This window comes from Martes martes (genome assembly GCF_963455335.1).
Source record: "Martes martes genome assembly, chromosome: 2".
NCBI lineage: Eukaryota > Metazoa > Chordata > Mammalia > Carnivora > Mustelidae > Martes > Martes martes.
In genome coordinates this window covers 205,133,344-205,154,912 of record NC_137889.1, presented here as the reverse complement: position 1 = coordinate 205,154,912, position 21,569 = coordinate 205,133,344, and positions in this window count along the sequence as shown.

Sequence of the window (21,569 nt, the reverse complement as noted above, 5' to 3'; positions counted from 1 at the left end):
GCACAAGGAAGCCATCTGGATTTCCAGTCCAGGTGCAAAATCTCCGGGAAGAGGTTTCTGAAGACAGCGCTGCACACGGGCACTTTCACTTTGCAGTTTCCGAGGAAACAGGGGCCTGTTCAATTTTGGGTCCAGCGCTCACCCTGCCCCCTTCATACATGATCCTGCTTCGTTTACATTTTACCTAAATGTCACCCTCCCCCCAACCCTATAACCCAACTTTTCCTTTGCTTAGTGAGACACCCCATACGTCCTCCGTGGGAGTCTCTCTGTGAGTGCGCCCCACCTGATCTGACTACGGGTTTGTCCCAGGCGGTCTTTGGCTGATTGGGCCAGAACATTACACCAAGGCCCTCCCTGCTATGAACTTGGACGTGTCCGTTCAGTCAGAACGTCCACATCTGAGACCATCTGAGTTTCCCCTGCTTGAGGCCTCTCTCTCCTTGATTGCTTCGATTTTGTGCTCTACGGAGGACGTCCGTTGTCCCTTGGGCTCTTCACAGCTGACTTCGTCAATGCCGACTTCGGGAGTAAGTAGGCAGAGCAACTTTTCCTTGAGGTTGGGGCCCCAAACCGTGATATTTTTAGTTTTGACCCACCACCAGCCAACTTCTAATGGGTGCTTGCTAATGAATTTGCCCTGCCGGCTGACGTAACTTCACAGAAATGTCTTGGAGCGGCCACTCTGAAGAATTTTGACATCAATAAGGATTGTCCATTTTGGAGATGCCTTAGAATGAAAAATGGGGGGGGGGGGCTTCTCTTGAGGGCATTCTCTCTCCCGTCAGTCCACAAGAGACTTCATTTAGTTTAATGGAAGACTCCGCACCTCCTCAAACATCCTTCTCTTCCATTCTTACAAGACGAATAAATATCAGCTGTCTCATGCCTTTGACTTGATAAAACTGCCAAGAGCCCAAGTTACTGTTTCAACCAGTGTATCCACTGTGTGTGCCTCTGTGTTTGTGTGTGCTGAAATGCGTTTTTCTAACTCTAAACTTTTTCCCTTGCCTTGCAGCAGAAAGATTATTAGTTTTTCTCCGATGATAATTTTTTATGTTTGTCTAAAGCTGGGTCCCACTCACCTTTTATTCCCTCTGTCCTCTCCCTCCTCCCCTCACGGGAGAAATCAAAGGTGAATTGACTAGGAAAAATCATTTTGTTGCCTTCGGTGCACTCAAGGAAGACCTAGTCCACAGAAACAATCAAACATTTCTAAAAGAAAGATAAAGTAAATTGTTTCATTGTACAAAATTAATGCTAACTTTATATTTAAATTTTTATAAGACTAAAATTAAAATTCTCATGCTTTAAACTACCTAAATTTTTTCTCTTTCCAAAAATTGTTTACCCTTTCCAAAAATTGTTTAAGATTAAAAATACAAAATAGTGCTAGTTTTTTTAAAGATTAAAAAAATTTTTTTTAGAGTAATCTTTACACCGAACATAGGGCTCAGACTCACAGATCGAGTCACATGCTCTACTAGCGGAACCAGCCAGATACCCTTGGGGGTTGTTGTGTGTGTGTGTGTGTGTGTTTAGGGTTTATTTATTTATTTTGAGAGAGGGAGAAAGTGGGGGGAGGTGCAGAGGGAGGGAATCATCAAGCAGACTCCCCGCTGAGGGTAGAGCCCGATGCAGGGCTCCACCTCACCACCCATGAGATCCTGACCCCAGTGGAAACCAAGAGTTGGACACTCAACTCACGAAGCCATCTAGGTGCCACCCCCTCCTGTAATTTTAAGTAATAAGTACATTGATTTACTGTGCTGATCAGATTAATTTTATTTTAAACTACATTTAAAAACTTCAATTTTATAATATATTTATATACTCAGGTACTTAATATGCCTGAGTACATATATACACAGAAATTCTTAAGATTAATATAAGAATCATCTGTAATTGGTAAAAAGCAAATTAAAGGTGTAATCAATGTCAGTACATTTAATTATTTTAAAAAGCTTGCAAAATCTTTTAAAATCCTTTTTAGGAAAAAGTCATTTGAAGAGAACTTAAAAGGTAACCAACACTTCGGGGTAATTAGTAGAAAGAAGGTCGGTTTAGAACTTCATCCTGAAAAACTATCCCCTCAAAATGGAAAAGATGGGATTTTTAAATTGAGGTAAAATTGATATATAACATTATATTAGCTTCAGGTGTACAACATAATGATTTGACATTTGTATACACTATGAAACGTTCATCACAGTAAGTCTGGTTACTATCCATCACCATAGTTATAATTCTTTTTACTGTGATAAAAACTTTTAAGATTTACTCCTTGGCAACTTTCAAATAAGCACTATAAAATTATTGACTGTAGTCACATGCTGTACATTATATCCCCCTGACTTATTGATTTTATAACTAGAAATTTCTACCTCTTAACAACTCTCACCTATTTCACACACCTCTTAACTGCCCTCCACTTCGGCAACCACTGTCCTGTTCTCTGTATCCATGAGTTTTGTTTGTTTGATCGGTTTTTAGATTCCACATATGAATGAGGTCATGTATTATTTCCCTTGCTCTGTCTGATTTACTTCACTGGGCATGCAACTCTCAAGGGCCAGCCATGTTGTCCCCAATCACAAGATTTCATTCTTTTTATGGCTGAGTAGGGCTCCATTGTGTTTGCATATGTGTGGGTACCACAGTTTCTTTATCTGCGCAGCCATTACTGAACACTTAGTTGTCTCTAAATCTTGACCAACATAAATGATGCTACAGTGGACACAGGTGCGTGTAGCATTTCAAACCGTGCTTTCATCTCTTTGGATAAATATCCAGAAGTAGAATTGCTAGAGCATATGGTAGTTCTGTTTTTTGATTTTATGACAGACCTCCATATTTTTTTCCATAATAGCTGTGGCAATTTACATTTCCAATTTACATTACATTACATTACATTAAATTTTTTTTTTTTAATCTTTAAGTAAGCTCTATGCCCAACGTGGGGCTTGAACTCATGACCTGGAGATCAAGTCACCTGTTCCACTGACTCAGCCAGCCAGATGCCCCAATTTTTTTTTTGAATTAGTGCTTCACTAACAACGTTTCTTAAATTTTATTATCTTTTTTTTTTTTAAAGATTTTATTTATTTACTTGAGAGAGAGAGCATGAGAGGGGAGAGGGTCAGAGGGAGAAGCAGACTCCCTGCTGAGCAGGGAGCCCGATGTGGGACTTGATCCGAGGACTCCAGGATCATGACCTGAGCTGAAGGCAGTCGCTTAACCCACTGAGCCACCCAGGTGCCCCAAATTTTATTATCTTTTTGAGAGACTTTTACATTTTTTTATTTTTTTAGTTAAGATTTTATTTATTTATTTGACAGACGGAGATCGCAAGTAGGCAGAGAGGCAGGCAGAGAGAGAGGAAGAAGCAGGCTCCCCGCTGGGCAGAGAGCCCGATGCGGGGCTCGATCCCAGGACCCTGGGATCATGACCTGAGCCGAAGGCAGAGGCTTTAACCCACTGAGCCACCCAGGCGCCCTAAATTTTTTTATTTTTTAAAAGATTTTATTTATTTATTTGAGAGAGAGTGAGCATGTGCGCACACGTGTGAGGAGGGCAGAGAGAGGGAGAAGCAGGTTCCCCGCTGAGCAGGGAGCCTGCAGCAGGACTCGATCCCAGGTCCTTGTGATCATGACCTGAGCCGAAGGTGGCCGCTTAACCAACTGAGCCGCCCAGGCGTCCCATGTTTCTTAAATTTTATTTGTTTGTTTGTTTGTTTTTAAAGCAATCTCTACACCTAACATGGGGCTTGAATTCATGACCTGGAGATCAAGAGTCACATGCTCTACTAAGCCAGCCAGGTGCCCCTCTTGTCTTTTTGATTATAGTCATTTTAACAGGTGTGAGGCGATATCTTATTGTGATTTTGATTTGCATTCTCTGATGATTAGTGACCCCGAACATCTTATCTTTCTTCCCGCTTTTCTTTTCTCTTCTCTTCTTTTCCTTCCTTTTCTTTTCTTTCCTTCTCTTTTCCGTTTTCAAGTAGACTTCATGTCCAGTGTAGGGCTTAAACTCACGACCCTTGAGATCTAGAGTCCTGTGCTCTACTTACAAGCAAGGCAAGCACCCTGTTTTTTCCTTTTCATTTTTTTAAAGTGATGCTGAACATTTTTTCATATGCCTATTGGTCATCTATGGGTCTTCCTTGGCAAAATGCCCATTTAGATCCTCTGCACATTTTAATTAGTTAATTAGTTCTTTAAAAGATTTTATGTATTTATTTGAGAGAGAGAGAGAACACAAGCAGGGGGAGTGGCAAAGGGAGAGGGAGAAGCAGGCCTCCTGCGGAGCAGGGAGCCCAAGATGGGGCTCAGTCCAGGACCCTGGGATCGTGACCTGAGCTGAAGGCAGACGTTTCACTGACTGAGCCACCCGGGCGCCCCCAGATCTTCTGCACATCTCGCAATCAGACTGTTAGTTTTTTTTGCTATTGAATTGTATGACGTCTGTATTTTGTATATTAGCCCCTCGTCAGATACCTGATTTGCAGATATTTTCTCCCGTTCAGTGCGTCACCTCTTCACATTGCTAATGGTCTCCTCTGCTTCGCGGAAGCTCTTCAGCTCGAGGTAGTCCCACCTTTTCCGTTTTTCTTAGTTGCCTTTGATTTTGGTGTGAGACGCAAAGATTATTGCCAAGACCAACGCCAAAGAGTTTACTATGTTTTCTTTTTTTCTAGAAGTTTTACGGTTTTAGGTCTTATGTTTATGCCTTTAATCCAATTTGAGTTAATTTTTGTGTAGGATGTGAGACAGTAGCCTAGTATAATTGTTCATAGTAGTTTTTTTTAATGAACCTTTGTATTTGTTGTGTTTCCATTTTAATTGCTTTCAAATAGTTTTTTGTTTCTCCTTTGATTTCTACATTGACTCCTTGGTTGTTCAGTAGCATGGTTATTTTTGGTTTTGTTTTTTTTTTAAGATTTTACTTTTTCAGTGTTCCAAGATTCATTGTTTATGCACCACACCCAGTGTCCCATGCACTGTGTGCCCCCCTTAGTACCCACCACCAGGCTCCCCCATCCCCCCACCCAAGTAGCATTTTGTTTAATCTCCACCTATTTGTGATATTTTCAGTATTTCTCTTGTAACTGATTTCAAGTTTTGTATCACTGTGGTTGGAATAGATGTTTGATATGATTTAAAACTTCTTCAATTCATTGAGACTTGTTTTGCGAGGTAACATATCTATCCTGAAGAAAGTTTCATGTGCACTTGAGAAGAATGTGTATTCTACTGCTTTTGGATGGAATGTTCTGTATATATCTATTAAGTCCGTCTGGTTTAGCATGTCTTTTTTGTTGTTGTTGTTTTATTTATATATTTGAGAGGATTTTGTTTTTTAATGTAATATTCCATTGTTTATCCATATATATTCCACATACTGTCAATTTTCTATTATGTATGTAAGTATTCTTATTTTCAAAAAGAGTAATTTTAAAAGAAGTATTAACTTTTCAATTAGAAAGTTGAGTATGAGTCAAACTCATTTAATTTAAATTGCTTTCTCTGAGTCTGTCTTGTTAAGCCAGCAGTTGCGAGTCACCCAACAAGAAAATGAGAGTCAGTTGGTAGGGACAAGTTTTGGACTGTGGAGAACGGGCTGGTGCAAGGTGGGGCTGTGGGAATCAGTTTTCCTAAAGGGGACTCTAGGCTGTGGAAAGTAGAGGATGCTAAGAAAAATAAAAGATGGGGAACTTAAAATTTCACAGGCAAATGAATCAGAAAAAAATGCCCAGACACAGCACAGAACAAGAGAACAACACGGTCCTTGCGGGATGCGAGGGAGGAAAAGAGGCTGCCTGGGCTCGGTGCGGTGGACACCTTTCCCAGCCGTTCCTCTGCGAGTGCTCGCCAGGGCCGGCTCGGTCTCCCTTTACGAGGTGAAGAGGGAGAACCTGGGCTGGAAGCGGCAGCAGATCATCTCACCTTTCAGAAATCAAATGTCCACTTTGTTTTTAGAGTCGACTCTGGGTGGGGCTTGAATCCACAACCCCAAGATCCAGAGTCACATGCTGCACTGACTGGGCCAACCAGGAGCCCCTCAAATTTCTACTGTTATTTTGAGTTTTAGAAAGGTGACGTGCTTCATATCACTGAAGTCTCTGAGGCTTCTGAATGTACATTTTATTCTAAAGGAGGACGTTTGGTCTCAGAGTGGTTTGACGTATAGAAAAAGGGCCGAAGCTTTGGTCCAAGCCTCCCCGCTCGCACAGGTGTAACTCCTGGCAGTCAGCGGCTGTGACTCACAGTCCTTCAAAGGAACATGATTCAATAACTGAAACATGAACTTCATCAACAAAAGTCACATATTTGGGGTGTTCAATACTCTTTCTTCTTCATTAAGCGGAGTTAACCATATCAATATCTGAAGAGTAGACTTTAGGAGACAAAAAGAAAAGGACAGTATGATGGAGGCCAGGGCAGGTCCCCCCCCAAACACGCCACTTGGGCACGTGGATTATTTGGAGCTGAGCACCGTCGAGGGCTTGCCGCCGGGGAGGGCTTCCTACCTCTCCTCTAGCTGCCCACAGTGATTGAGAGGCGGCCCCGTGCTGACCTCACAGTTTCTGGTTGTGTGTCCATCGCTGGGGGTCGGAGTATAACGCGAAGACAGAGTTTGGGACGAAAAGGATCCATAGCTCTACCGCGTTGTCGGGCTGCGGCCCGCTCAGGCCTTCGAACCCCGCAGGTCTGGCCCGAGCAAGGGCTGAGGAGTTGTGCCCCCGGGACACACGGACCCGGGGCCGGGGTGCGCGGCGACTGTGAGCTTGTGCTCCACCTGCTCAGTGCGGTCCTCAGGAGGGCGCGGGGCTCCCGAAACAAGAGGCCAAGAAGGGAGGAGGGGAGGTTTGTGGAAGACAGGAAAAAGGGTACATTAAAATCCAGCTTTGCTGAAGCATCAGTGCAACCATTTCGATTTTTAAAAAGTATTTTATTTATTTATTTGACAGAGAAGGAACATAAGCAGGGAGAGCGGGAGAGGGAGAAGCGGACTCCGCACTGAGCAGGGCGCCCGACGCGGGGCTGGATCCCAGGACCCCGGGATCACGACCCGAGCGGAAGGCGGACGCTTGATGACCGAGCCCCCCGCGCCCCTGGATTTTGTTCTTTATGCGTTTAGGCCGTTTCAGCCGCGCTCCTCCCGCCGGCCTCTAGCTCCAGTGCAGGACCCGGAGCGCGGCGCCTCCTTCACGGCACCGAAGCTGCTCTCGGGCACCGAGGACGCGCCCCCCCCGGACCCCCGCCTGCCTGGCGGGCCCGAGACCCTCACGGCCCACTGGCCCGTGCGCACCCCTTTGTCCACACCGTCCTTATGTAAACCTGGATCCGTCCAGTCGTTCGGGGACTGACCTTAGGACGCTGACCCCTGTCTTCCCGGGGGTCGGCCTCACGGAAATAAATTCCTTCCTCGTTTCCCCGTCACTGGCCTCTCGGATTCTGCCGGCGGCGGGCAGCCGCACCCGGTCTGCTGAGGCCCCCGGGGCAGGTGCCCCGCGCCCCGGCGACGGCCGGTCAGCTCGCGGCTCGGAAGGGCCTGCGCGCGCTCTGGGGCGGGGAAAGCGCCCTCGGAAGTGCGCGAGCCCGAGCGGAGGAGGAGCCGGGACGCGCCTGCGCAGTCGTGGACGGCGCCGTGGACGGCGCAGGGACTCGGCCTCAGCGCCCCGCGCTAGTCGTGGGGCGGAGACCGCGACCTTCCCCGCGCGCGGGTCTCACCGCGGGGACGCACAGGCGGCGAACCACCGCGTGAGGAGACGTTCACGTTGCGCACCCCCCGCCGACGCCCCCGGGAGCCGCGGCGGTCCGGAGCCGCACGTGGACCGGGACGGCGGACGCGAAGCGCAGGGACCGCGGCGGACGCGGGCGAAGACGCCGGACGCGCCTCAGACGGGGCGGGCGGGAGCGGGGACGGCGGGAGCGGGGACGGCGCGGCCGCCCCGCAAAAGCAGCGCGGTGGCTCCCTACGAAACAAAACACGGACCCTCGGCCCCGGCAAGGACAGTTTGGGTCACGAGTCTAAAAGGACGAGCACAGGTGCCTACAGACACCGGCACAGGCACGTCCGTAGCGACTCCGCCCGGGACGGGGCGCCCTGGAGGCGGCTCGGGCGTCCTTCGACAGCGACGGCCGAGCCGGCCCCGGACCTCGGGACGGCCCGCGGCGAAGACAAGGAACGACCTCCCGATGCACGTGGCCACCTGCGGCCGGATTCCGGAGAATTCTTCGGAGAAAAATCATCCCCAAAGGTTACAGGCGATGGAGTTCATTTGTGGACTATTTTGAAGTGACACCATCTCGGAGACGGAGCGCAGCTCCGCGGTCCGGGGTTAGGGATGAAGTGCAGCATCTTCTAAAGCGCAGTCCGAGGTCCTGGCCTGGAACTGTTCGCAGTCTTGACTGTGGTGGTGGGTGCACGACCCTCCATGTGCGATAAAACGGCGCAACACACAGCGAGTGAAACTGGGGAACGTGAATAACATCTTCGGATTATATTGACACCAGTTTCCGGACTGTGATTTATACTGCAGTTTGCAAAATGTTACCACGGGGCAGGGGAAACTGGGTAAAATGTACATGACATTTCTCTATGTTATTTCTTACAACTGCATTTGAATCTATAATTATCTCAGTGAAAAATTCAAATAAAGTAAAAAAAAACTTGGTGGAATTGTTACCACAATTCTCCTGGTACAAGCTTATTGAAATAGGTTATTAAACTAAAAAAGGGGTGCCTGGGTGGCTCAGTTGGTTAAGCATCCGACTCTTGATCTCAGCTCAGGTCTTGATCTCAGAGTCATGAGTTCAAAAAAAAATTTATTTATTTATTTGACAGACAGAGATCACAAGCAGGCAGACAGGCAGGCAGAGAGAGAAGGGGAAGCAGGCTCCCTGCTGAGCAGAGAGCCCGATGCGGGGCTCGACCCCAGGACCCTGAGATCATGACCCAAGCCAAAGGCAGAGGCTTAACCCACTGAGCCACCCAGGTGCTCCTAAAAATCTACTACGCATATGTGGGAAATAAATATATTTATGTTATACATCAGCCTCTCAACTTTTAGTTCTTTTTTTTTTTTTAAGATTTTATTTATTTATTTGACAGAGTGAGATCACAAGGAGGCAGAGAGGCAGGTGCAGAGAGAGAGGAAGGGAAGCAGGCTCCCTGCCGAGCAGAAAGCCCGATGCGGGGCTCGATCCCAGGACCCCGGGATCATGACCCCAGCCAAAGGCAGAGGCTTTAACCCACTGAGCCACCCAGGCACCCCTCAAGTTTTAATTCTTTATGTGATATTAGACATTCAATCATCTGAGCTCAGAGCTGTGATTATGGGAATCTACAGAACATCCTAGAACATCATCTGCCACAGAGATTGAGAAGTCACTGAAGAAAGTTTCCCAGTGTAAGTAAAGAAAAATCAAGACTGAAAAATGTGTAAGGATGTAATTTTTAAAAATTAAAACCAGTATTTCCTTACTGATCAATTTAGATGTTTGCTGCTAGAGGCTAACAGCCTGGCAGTTAGTAGACCACTGTGATATTCTGATTATATACTGTACTAAGACGATTATAAACCACATTGATTTTTTTTTGAAGTCATCAAAATGACATAGTGTTTGAAGTTATGAGTAGACCTTATCTATAGATGAGGTCACTCAGAAAGAGTTTGTGGTAAGAAGAGAACCAAAGACAAAATCTTGGAGAATAATACAATTTAAACAGATGGTAGATGAGAAAATCTTTTTTTTTTTTTTTAAGAGAGTGGGGGAAGGGCCGAGGGAGAGGAGAGAGCATCTCAAGCAGGCTCTACACTCATGTCAGAGCCTGACTAGAGGCTGGATCTCAGAGCCCTGAGATCATAACCTGGACCGAAATCAAGAATCAGAAGCTTAACCAACTGAGCCAGCCAGGCCTCCCAGATCAGAAGATCTTAATGGTAGAATTCAAGAGCGGTGGTTTCACTCTAAATTTTATGTTTCCGGGGTACCTGGGTGACTCAGTTGTTTAAGCGGCTGCCTTCGGCTCAGGTCATGATCTCGGGGTCCTGGGATGGAGCCTCCCGTTGGGCTCCCTGCTCAGCGGGGAGCTGCTTCTCCCTCTGTCCATGCGCCCCTGCAACTCATGTGTACTCTTTGTCAAATAAACGTTAAAAATTAGTGTATGTTTCTATTTTTGGAGAGTGGGAGTAGGTTAGGAGAGCAGAGTACTTCCTCTCTTTTTTAAATAGTCTCCATTCCCAAATGGGATTCCAGCTCAAGACCCTGGGAGATCAACAGCTGTTTTCTCTGCCAGCTGAGCCAGCCAGGTGCCCCAAGGACTATTTTTTTACTCCATAAATTTCTGTTTGTCCAGATGGTTAGTAAAACTGCCTCTATAAATCATTTGTGTACTTTAATATTACTTTAAGGTAAAAACAAGAATATAGGACAAAACGAAATCGAAACTTCACAAGGGGTACCGAGTGTAAGGATATGGTTCCTAGACCCTGAGAGACTGTTAAGCCGTGAGAGGACTCTGTGCTAGGCCTGCCAGGGCGCTTGCCACACGAGAGTCCACAGTGAACTGTAAGCTGCATGGTGTTTGGCAACTTCTTAAAAGGGCAGAGGCAACCTTGGTCCCTTCTATGGCCCACATGGACGCTGTCTCCGTGGAGTATCTTGCTGAAAAACGATGTATGGTCCAGAGTCTCACCAAACTTGACGGGCACTGTCTGCTTTTACTGCTCTGTGGAGAGGACCATCCATTCCTTGCCGAGGAGACCTGGGATGTATGTTTTGAAGTGCTGGGCCCAAAGATGAAGCACTGAGGAACACAAATAGCATTTTCACCAGTGCTTTCAACACAAGGTTGTCGGTGGGAAGGAAGAAGAATGATATGGTCTGCAGATGCATAGGTGCATAGTTAATCGTATCTTTGGATAATGCAAACTGGTATCTAGGCCGAGGTAGAGCATATCTCTAAAGGACTAGAGGGACACCAATTTTCCCAGAAATATGCCGAACTGCTCAAGAGGGCTGCGAGTGAAATATTGAAGGACAGGGGTGAAAGCCAGATAATGCTAATTCTGTCTATGACGAACGGCACCAGAGTAATATTGAACAAAAAAACAGAAATCCAAAGTCTTCCAGTTACCGAAACAAGATGGTATATGAATGTAGATGACATCACTCTATTCTCTTCTTGGCTACTTCTTGCAAATCACTCTGCAATGGCTTAGCTGATTCGGTGGTTTCGGGTTCGAGGTCTTTTATAGTCAAGGAGGCAAAGCTCAGAAGACAGAGATGGGAATGAAGGGGGCTGGCAAGCTTCCCAAAAAAGGGTCCACAGGGTGGCAGTGCTTAAGTATGACCACCAAAGAGACCTGTTCTCAGGTTCTAGGTATAGATCATGCCACTGGTGCTATCAAACACACAGGATGCCCCCACAAAACCCCAAACACCAATTTATTAATGTAAAATCTGGGGGACACGGGAAAGTTTCCTTTCTAGCGGCCTCATCAGTTATAACTGCCGTGAAAGACAACACCTTCCTCATATAACTATCCTTGGTACGTAGGAGGCCGAACTATTAATCAAAAGGTGATTGACCCAGAATGGGTCCAAGAAAAAGGTAAACATTAATCTTGACAGATGCAGGAAGTGATAAAGTCTGATTAACTATTTGCAACCCTACAAAAAAGAACTTCTCATGTGATAAAAATAACTATATTCATGAAGTTAGGAATTTCTTTTTGGAATTTCAGACTGGAGGACACTAGATAATCACTGCCATGTTATTTTCATGGTATATCTGGTCAGCCATTACAAGTTTAGCTCTGAAGATTAGGCAAAGTAGGAAATGTTATGGCATAATATCTGATGAAAGTAGGAAATGCAATTATATATTATACTCCCATTTCATTGTTTAAAAACAAACAACATAAGGAGGAAAACTGACATAAATTAAACATATTAAAATACTCACAGTGGTTGTATTAGGAAGGTAGTCTTTTTTCTTTTTTTTAAGATTTTATTTATTTATTTGTCGGAGGGAGAGCACAAGCTGGGGAGCGGCAGGCAGAGGGAGAAGCAGGTTCCCCACTGGGCAAGAAGCCTGACTCAGGAATCGATCCCAGGACTCTATCATGACCTGAGCCAAAGGCAGATGCTTAACCAACTGAACCACACAGGTGTCCCAAGAATGTAGTCTTAATGAATAACTGGTCCTTATTTTCATTGCTTTTCAAACTGAATGAGTTACCGTCTGCAGCTTCCTAGGACCAGGTGGTCTCTGGTCGCTGGTTCTTTCCACACATCTGCTTCATTCTCTGTCCCCCCTTCACACCAAGCCCATGTTCTCATCTCCTCTGCTCTACATGGTGCAAAAAGGCTGCTCTGTCCTTTAACCAAATTTCCCCCTAGCTCCGACCGTCTGGCCAACCTCTTAGAGACCCAGCATTCCAAGTTCCATTCCCAGGAGAGAAAGTCTAATTGATCAGTTTGGGTTGTGTGTCCACCCTGGACTTGGCCATGGCAATGTAGGTGGGGTCATGTGATGTAAATTTGGCTGCAAAGGGGTCACCCTTGGTAGTGGGGGGAGTTCAGAGAAGGGGGCTGTGGCTTGGCAGACAACTTGAAAGGTATTTATTATTTGGGTTTCTCGTAAGTCCTCTGGGTCAAGGTAGGAAAATGGCAGTTGGTTGAATAGACAGATTTCCAGCCAACAGGAGTTGGTTGGAAGAAGATAGATTGCAACCGGTGAAATGACGACGCCCACATGATACATGATAAAGCAGTGACATCCCGCCAGAAGTTTCTGGAGGGAGTGGCTTTCAGATCTTATAAGTAGATCTCCAGCAGCATCCAGCGAGTCTCTGTGGGGGCTCTGTCCTAATCAACACTTTTTATTAAAGTCTTAGATTCTCTGGGCCTAGTGTATTTGTGCTTCCACTTTCCCTAATAACCTAAGTCTTCTCTATCTCCACTTCTGTCCACACTCTCAGCTGAGGACAGACATCTTAACTGACTCAGGGAAAAAAGAAAGATTTAGAACTAATTATCTGTTTATCACCAAACGTATCTACTGACCTATAACTGACTCATATAATCTTCTTTCCCTCTTTTTTTTTTAAGATTCTACTTATCTTTTAGAGAGTGAGAACATGGCGGGGGGAGTTGGAGAGGAAGAAGCAGACTCCCTGCTGAGCAGGGAGCCTGATGTGGGGCTCGATCTCAAACCCCAGAATCAGTCAACCGACTGAGCCACCCAGGCACCCCCCCTTCTTTCCCTCTTATACAACAGATGAACTCTCTCTACTAGTATTGTGCATTGGATCCCATTTCCTCAAGAACTTGCCTTCTGATGATACAAGGAAAAGGAAAGACATTCCATGCTCATGGATTGGGAGAACAAATATTGTCAAAAAGTCTATATTACCCAAACCATTTTACAGATTTAATGCAATCTCTATGAAAGTACCAAAGGACTTTTCATAGAGCTGGAACAAACAATCCTAAAATCTGTATGGAACCACCAAAGACCTCAAATAGCCAAAGCAATCTTGAAAAAGAAAAGCAAAGCTGGAGATACCACAATTTCTGACTTCAAGTTATATTACAAAGCTGTAGTAATCAAAACCATGTGGTGCTGACACAAAAACAGACATATATGGACCAATGGAACAGAACAGAAAACTTTAGAAATAAACCCACAATTATATGGTCAATTAATCTTTGACAAAGCAGGAAAGAACAACCAATGGGAAAAAGACAGTCTCTTCAAGATATAGCGTTGGAAAAACTGGTCAGCTACGTTCAAACAAATGAAACTGGACCACTTTTTTACACCATACACAAAAATAAATTCAAAATGAATTAAAGACCTAAATGTGAGACCTGAGACCATAAAAATCCTAGAAGAGAGCATAGGCAGCAATGTCCCTGACATTGGCCATAGCAACATTTTTCTAGATATGTCTCCTGAGGTGAGGGAAATAAAAGCAAAAATAACCTATTGGGACTCCAGCAAATTAAAAGCTTTTTCATAATGAAGAAAACAATCAACAAAACTGTAAGACAATCTACCGAATGGGAGAAGGTATTTGCAAATGACATATCCCATGAAGGGTTAGTATCCAAAATATATAAAGAACTGACACAACTCAATACCAAAAAACCCAAACAATCCAATTAAAAAATGGGCCAAAGAAATAAACAGACATTTCTCCAAAGACGCCCACATGGCCAACAGACACATGAAAAGATGCTCAACATCACTCATCATCAGAGAAATGCAAACCAAAACCACAGTAACTCTCCACCTCTTGCCTGTCAGAGGGGTAAAACCCAAAACACAAGAAACAAGTGTTGGTGAGGAGGTGGAGAAAAAGGAATCCCTGTGCACTACTGGTGGGGATGTAAACTGGTGGAGTCCTTGTGGGAAACAGTATGGAGGTTCCTCAAAAAATTAAAAATAGAACAACCGCATAATCCAATAATTGCACTCCTGGGTATTTACTCCCAAAATAAAGCACTAATTCAAAGGGATAAATGCACCCCTATGTTTATAGCAGCGTTATTCACAATAGCCCAGTCATGGAAGTGGTCCGAGTGTTCATCGACAGATGAGTGCATAAAGAAGATGTGGCATATATATATCTATAATATTATTTAGCCATAAAAAAGAATGAAATATTGCCATTCACAACAACATGGATGGAGCTAGAGAGTATAATGCTAAGTAAAATAAATCATTCAGAGAAGACAGATACCATATGATTTCACTCATATATGCAATTTAAGAAACAAAACAAACAAGCAAAGAAAAAAAAAGAGAAAGACAAACCAAGAAACAGACTCTTACCTATAGAGAACAAAGTGATGGTTACCAGAGGGGGAGAGTGGTGGGGAGATGGGTGAGATTGGTGATGGGGATGAAGGGAAGCACTTGTCCCGATGAGCACTAGGTAAAGTATGGAAATGTTGAATCACTATACTGCATACCTAACACTAACATAACACTGTATGTTAACTGTACTGGAATTAAAAAAAAAAAAAAAAAAGAACTTGTCTTCTGCAATTACCTCCCCAATTCCACCCTACATCACCAGTTTTATCTTTCTACTGGATCATTACCATATATAACCATGATAATATTATATATATATATATATATATAGTACTAAAGAAAGAAATCAGCCCCCACACATAGAGGTATATGTCACTTAGTCTACCAGTTGGCCATAAACTATCAGCAGACCAAAAACTCTTGTCTTAATCCTCTTGAGCAAATACTGTATCTACTTTGAGAAATGTTGTAGTAACTTTACAAATAGCTTTCCAAATCTGTTCAACTATGGTCAGCACAAAAGAATGTTATGCCATGTACTTGTCCATTGGGCTCTTCCAAGATCTGAGTATTGAAGAGAATCAGCATTCCTCTGCAAAGCAATGGTTTCAGGAAAGGTCATTACAAGTTCTTTAGGCAAGAGAAGAGAATAATCACCAGATAGTAGATGGACCAGATTCCTACTGCTGCTTAACAAATAGCCACAAATTTAGAGACTAAAAACAACACAAACTCGTTATCTTGCAGTTCTGGAGGTCTCAGTTGGCTAAATTAAGGTGTCAGCAGGGCTCTTTTCCTTCTGGAAATAAGGGAGAATTTCTTTCTGTGCCTTTTCCAGTCTCTAAAGGTCACATGTGTTCCTGGGTGTGTGCCTCTTCCACCCCCCCACCCCCATCCCGCCCCTTCCTTCACCCCCAAAGCCGTCAAGGTATCATCTTCAAATCTTTCTGACTTGGACCCTCCTGTCTTGGTCTTATAAAGACCCTTGTGAATACATCGCACCCTCCCGGATAGTCTTTCCATCTCAAGAACCTTAAACACATCTGCACAATCCCTTTGCTGTGTGAGGTAACTCATTCACAGGTTCCTGGGATTCAAATGTGGACATCTTTGGGGGCAATTATCCTGACTATCACATTAGAGGAGCATCTTTTTTTTCCGGCAGGAAAGCTCCACAAAAATTTTGGGTTCAAGTCTTCAGCTTCAATGAAGTTTGTCCAAATATCCCCACCTAATTTTCAGTTCCACCCTTCCCTGACGAATATCTTAACTGGAACATAAGAGAACATGCAAACTAATTCATCCACTTTCATGATCAGATTTTGTTTGTTTGTTTCAGAAATGTTGATCCTGTAGCTGTATCAAGTAAGGATCATTCCCCCCCCACCCCAGGCAGATAAGAACATTTTTGGTTCCTTATCCAGACTTTGAAGTGGGAATTCCAAACCTTGAGCTTATCATTTTCTTTCTCTAAGTTCTCCAGTGTAATTTGATTCAGCCAAACTACTCCACAGTCCTGGTGCCCTTCATTCTCACTGCTAGCCTACTGCGGCAATTTCTTGGTCACCTGAGGTGATGATCAGTTAGCCATCTGCCACTGTCCTGTAAAATGCCAACGTTATTATCACCGGCAATGGGGCCCTTTAAATCTAATGGGATCAGAGTGTCATTTCCGATACCGAAAGTTCTGCACTTCTTGGAAACCATTTCTTTTTTTCTTTTTTAAAGATTTTATTCATTTATTTGACAGAGAGAGATCACAAGTAGGCAGAGAGGCAGGCAGAGAGAGGAGGAAGCAGGCTCCCCGCTGCGCAGAGAGCCCGATGTGGGGCTTGATCCCAGGACCCTGGGATCATGACCTGAGCCGAAGGCTGAGGCTTAACCCACTGAGCCGCCCAGGCACCCTTGGAAACCATTTCTATTACTAATCACTGAATGTAGTGAGGAAAGCAAAGCTCCTGCATGTATTCTGGGCATGAAGGGATTTAATGTAGGAACAGAGGGTTAGTTGACTGTAGCAGAAGCGGGAGGCGTGAAGGCCTGGGAGCTGCAGGCAAAGGGTTCGAGAACATTCACTGACGGCCTGAAGCATTGGAGCCGATGAAGCAGCCAGAATTCACGGAGAAATAGAAGATGCCAGAACTTGGAGAGGACTTGGGGAAGCTGCCATTTATGGCCCCCTCGACTGCAAGGCAGGAGTTCGCACCGAAGTCTGAGAAGTCATTGTGTTTTGCTGCCAAAGGTGCAAAGCCAGGGCTTGTCATGAGATCCGAGAAGCCGGAAACTGCCAGTGTCCTCGGAGAAGAGGAGTCTGTGAAAGCTGCCCCAACCTCCTGAGGGCGAAAGCTTCTTTTCTCTGCCTTTCCCGTCTACCCTGAGTACCGCTCTTTGGCCAGCTCTGCCAGGGAGCCCCAGGTGGCAGGGGATTCTGGGAAATGTTCCCAGCTTCCCGTTGGCAACGCAGACAGTACAAGCGAGTGGTAGTGATGCAAACCTGACAACCAACAATTCAGCATAGGTAGAATACGCAGATCTTGAGAAATAATCCGGCAAGTTAAACCGACTTAAATGATCAAGGGAATTTACCGAGTCACGTGGCAGTGTAGCGTTAGGGACAGCTATCCGTGGAAACTGAGCTGGTAGCCAGTCCCCCCAGTCCCTTCGTTGCTCTTTGACATCCATCTTTGCAGGCATCTTTTTGTTGCAAAATGGAGGCCAGGGGTTCCCTCGGCTACATATTGAATGAGCAGTGGGCAGGAGAGCATCTCTTCACTCAAATGTCAAAATAAGTTCTTCAAAATTATTGGATGAGTTAGACCCTATGTCCTTTCCAAACCAGTGATGTGACCAAGGGTGATGGCGATGGTGGGTTCATTCTGATTAGTGGACTGGAGAAGGGAAACCGGTTTAGGGAGCTCCAACTCCAAATGTCTACCACGGATGGAATAAACCCCTACTCCTACGGCCAGAGGGACTTTTGATTCTGTGCCACTACTTTCAAAGTGTGACTTTTGAGGAACGTACTGAGTCTGATCACCTGGAACTCCCAGCCTGGCGTAAAGAAGCAATTATTCTCATTCCCTTTGTACGGGATGAGGAGTATCGAAGAACCCAGAGCCTCTGCAACAAAGGAAAAGGCTCCAGATAGCCCCCACACTAAACTTTTTTTTTTTGAGGTTTTCAAATAGTTCTTAGTTGAACCTTAACCTGAAAACTTGAATTTTTCTGATTATGTTCTTTTTCAGTAAGTATTCTCTTAAACAGTAACTTGTACAAACTAAGTAGGACAATTATAAAATTAGCAGCTAAATCAGCCTTAAAAGTGTGTTATGAGGCAAAACCTGATACTATTTGGCTTCAGCCTTGGTATTCGGGAAAAAAGAGAGCTCTGGAGTATCCAAGATGCCAGAACTCGGTTCAAATCAAAATATTTATTTATATTATTTATTATAAAACTGTATTTATCGGGGCACTTGGTGGTCTCAGTCAGAAGAGCATGTGACTCTTCATCTCCGGGTTTTGAGTTTGGGCCCCATGTTGGGTGTAGAGATTACGAAAACAATAAACTTAAAAATATATTGTACTTATTGCAATGCCTGAGGCAGGATTATGCAAGGGCTCTGGACAATACACAACTGCAGCAACTAACCAAAATTTCATCCCAGGGTTGCAGAAAACGGGAGAGAAGGAAGAAAAAAATGCTGAATTTAATGAAAATGCTGGTCTTGGGGCGCCTGGGTGGCTCAGTGGGTTAAGCATCTGCCTTCGGCTCATGTCATGATCCCAGGGTCCTGGGATCGAGTCCTGCCTGCGTCGTGCTCCCTGCTCATTGGAGAGCCTGCTTCTTCCTCTGCCTGCCGCTTCCCCTGCCTGCGCTGTCTCTCTCTCTGACAAATAAACACATAAAATCTTAAGAAATAAAAACACAATGCTAACTGCAGCTTACAAGGCCCTGGGTGACCTTGTTGCTGGACACCTCACAGGTATCATCTATTACACTTTCTCCCCTTCCCTCTATTCAGCTACGCTGGCCTCCATCATCACTCATTGAAAGTGTCAAGGACACTCCTGTCTTTGCCTTGTAAATTCTTCCCTGAGCTACGTGGTTTTCTCTCTCATCTTCTTGAGGGTTCCACTCAAAAACTTACCTCCTTGAAGAGTTTTCTCAAACTATTCTACCTAAAATAGCACATACTCTAGCTTTAGCACCTTACTCATTATTTTTCTTCCAATCACGATCTATTACATATTTGTCTATTTTTTTCCTCTTACTAGAATGTCAGCTCCTTGAGATCAAAGACTTTGCTATTTTGGTCGGTTATATTCCCAGCACCAGAAATGTACCTGTGTTGGGGCACCTGGGTGGCTCTGCCTTCGGCTTGGGTTAAGCCTCTGCCTTTGGTTTGGGTCATGATCTCTGGGTCCTGGGATGGAGCCCCATATCAGGCTCTCAGCTCAGCAGGGAGCCTGCTTCCCCCACTCTCTGTGCCTGCCTCTCTGCCTACTTCTGATCTCTGTCAAATAAATAAATAAAATCTTAAAAAGGAGAAAAAGAAATGTACCTGTGTCATGTGTTGCATGGTTGAATGTAAATATATCTAACTAGGAATAACATCACTATTTATGTTCTAAGAGGCATTTAGATGAATCAAGACATTTTGGAAGTAGTTGTTGGTAATTGATTGGGTACAAGAGGTTTGGGAGGGGGTGATACAAAGGACTCCCTGATTCTTGCCAGGAGCACGTGGGTGAGTGCAGATGTCATTTACTGAGAAGAGGAAGACTAGAGATGTTTATATGCAGGGAGGGTAGAGTTCAGTTTTGGACATGTAGAGGTTGAGATACTCGTGGGATATCCAAGTGCAGACATTATGTAGGCAATCGGATATATAGGCCTGGAGTGAGATGACTGAATTTCCTTATCGCCGACATCCCTGAGAAGGGTTTCCTTGGAGTCTAAACGCACCCTATTGACACCACCGTGGTTAAGCATGACCCAAGCTCCCACGACAGATTTGCCGAAGTGAAATCTGAAAGTTCCCAGTGGTGGGGCCTCTATTTTCTCTAAGCGAAGGGAGAGCTTTCTGACAACAGGACTGGTGATAGAGAATGTTCAGTGTGTGCAACTGGTTACTTCCCCTAAGATCACAAACTAATTCAACGAAATGCTTGAATTTCACCGAGGGTGTTCCACAAGCGGGTTAAGTGGCTGTTGCACACGGTTGTAGAAGAGGCACTAGTCTGTGTACCCTGGGCAGGAAATGGGTTCCTCCTGTTTCCTCCGGACAGTTTAGTCCCGGTCAGGGAATGCAATGCACGTTCTGCTTCTGAACATGCGAGCACAGGATATGCTTGCCCCGTCTGTGGAGTGTACTTAGGAGATCAAAACTGTGACTTTTATTTGTGTACATCTTGTTCTGGGTGAAGGTGATTCCAGTTTAAACTTCAAATGAACTCGTTTGCCCTTTTACAAGGACTCTTTTCCCTGCAGTTCTCGCTTCACAAAGGCAGAATTTAAGGAGGATCCAGTATTTCACTGCTGTCTCACACGTGATGGGAACCTGAAGCAATGGGTCGCTGATGTCATGGACACTGAGAGGAAATACCGCTTTCTTACAATGGTTTGAGCCAGTCTTTGGTGACTTAAACACTACATTTTTTTTTTTTTTAAGATTTTATTTATTTGAGAGCAAGAGAGAGAAAGTGAGAGAGAGAGCACAAGAATAGGGTGAGGGGCAGAGGGAGAAGCCGCCTCCCCGCTGAGCAGGGAGCATGACATGGGACTCAATCCCAGGACTCCCGGGATCATGACCTGAGCCAAAGGTAGACGCCCAGCCCACTGAGCCACCCAAGCGCCCTAAACACTATATTCTCATGAATGTGAGGTAATTTTTTTCTTTTTAAAGGAATTTCATGCATCAGCAAGTGGTTTTCACACCTGAGATGATGTGGGATGGTGGGGAGAAGCCTTTTAAGTCCCTGGAAGCACACCTAGTTTGCCTAAGAGGCCCTGAACCTAGCTAGATGAAAATAATGTAGAATTTTGCCATTCAACAATTCGACGAGAAATTACTGTGTCTGCTACATGTGTGTATGTGTGAGGTACAGAGCACACACACAGAAGATATTATCTTTGCTCTCAAGGAATTCATGGTCTAGTACAACTGCACATTTAGAACAACAGAAGTAAGGGGGCACCTGGGTGGCTCAGTTAAGTGTCTGACTTTGGCTCAGGTCATGATCTCAGGGTCCTGGGATCCAGCCACGTGTTGGGCTCCCTGCTTATCAGGGAGTCTGCTTCTCCCTCCTTGCCTCCTCCTGGTTGTGCTCCCTCTCTCTCAAATAAATAAATAAAAATCTTAAAAAAGACAAGAATAACAGAAGTAAGCATAATAGGCTATGAGACTGGCTGATTAAATCTGCCTCGAGAGTCTGGGAAGGCTTCACAGAAGTAGTAACACGTGACTGGGCCTTAAAAGGATGGACAGAAGTTTACTAGGTACATGAGGAATGTGAAGGAATTACAGCTGAAGTTAAGTGAGTTCTAAGAGCAACGCTGGGTGAATGCAGGAGATTAGGACCACCAGTAAGGAGGATAAAAGGGATACGGCAGTACACACGCTCCGTAGCATGTAGTAAAGGTGCTCGCTTTAAAATCATTCCTAGGTTTTTTGGAATTTCCAATATAAACTCCAAGAAGTCCAGAAGCTACTGGGCTACGTGTGAAT